This window comes from Plasmopara halstedii (genome assembly GCF_900000015.1).
Source record: "Plasmopara halstedii genome assembly, contig: Scaffold_208, whole genome shotgun sequence".
In the NCBI taxonomy this organism is placed as follows: Eukaryota; Oomycota; class Peronosporomycetes; order Peronosporales; family Peronosporaceae; genus Plasmopara; species Plasmopara halstedii.
This window is the reverse complement of record NW_020187129.1, coordinates 111234-111693: the sequence shown is the minus strand read 5'-3', so window position 1 is coordinate 111693 and position 460 is coordinate 111234.

Here is a 460-nt window from a genome sequence, read left to right as displayed (position 1 = left end):
CAAGTTGCAGCATGGCGCTCCTGCGCTTCGGCGTCTCAACGCAAGCGATTCGCGCTCAGTTTGACCATTGGTCTGCGGTTACCCGCTGTTGACATAGTCAACTTGGTGCCCAGCACCCTGAAAATAGCTAACCAAAACATCCCAGTGAATCGTGGGACTTTGTCAGAAACAGCTGACTCCGACAGTCCATGTTGTCGAAAGACTCGACTCATAAACAGCGTCGCTTTACTCATACCGTCGATGGTGTCTAGCACTGACGCAAGGTGAGCCATCTTGCTCAAACGGTCCACAAAGACCACTTCACTCGCGTTGCCAGCCGAGGCATTCGGCAGGCCAAAAACAAAGTCCATTATCATGGATTGCCAAACCGTGTTTTATGTGTGCTTGCTTAAGCAGTAGCGGGAATCAGCGCAGGCGCAGGTGAACGAGAAAGCGTTGGCGCCGGGGTGGCCCCCTGAGG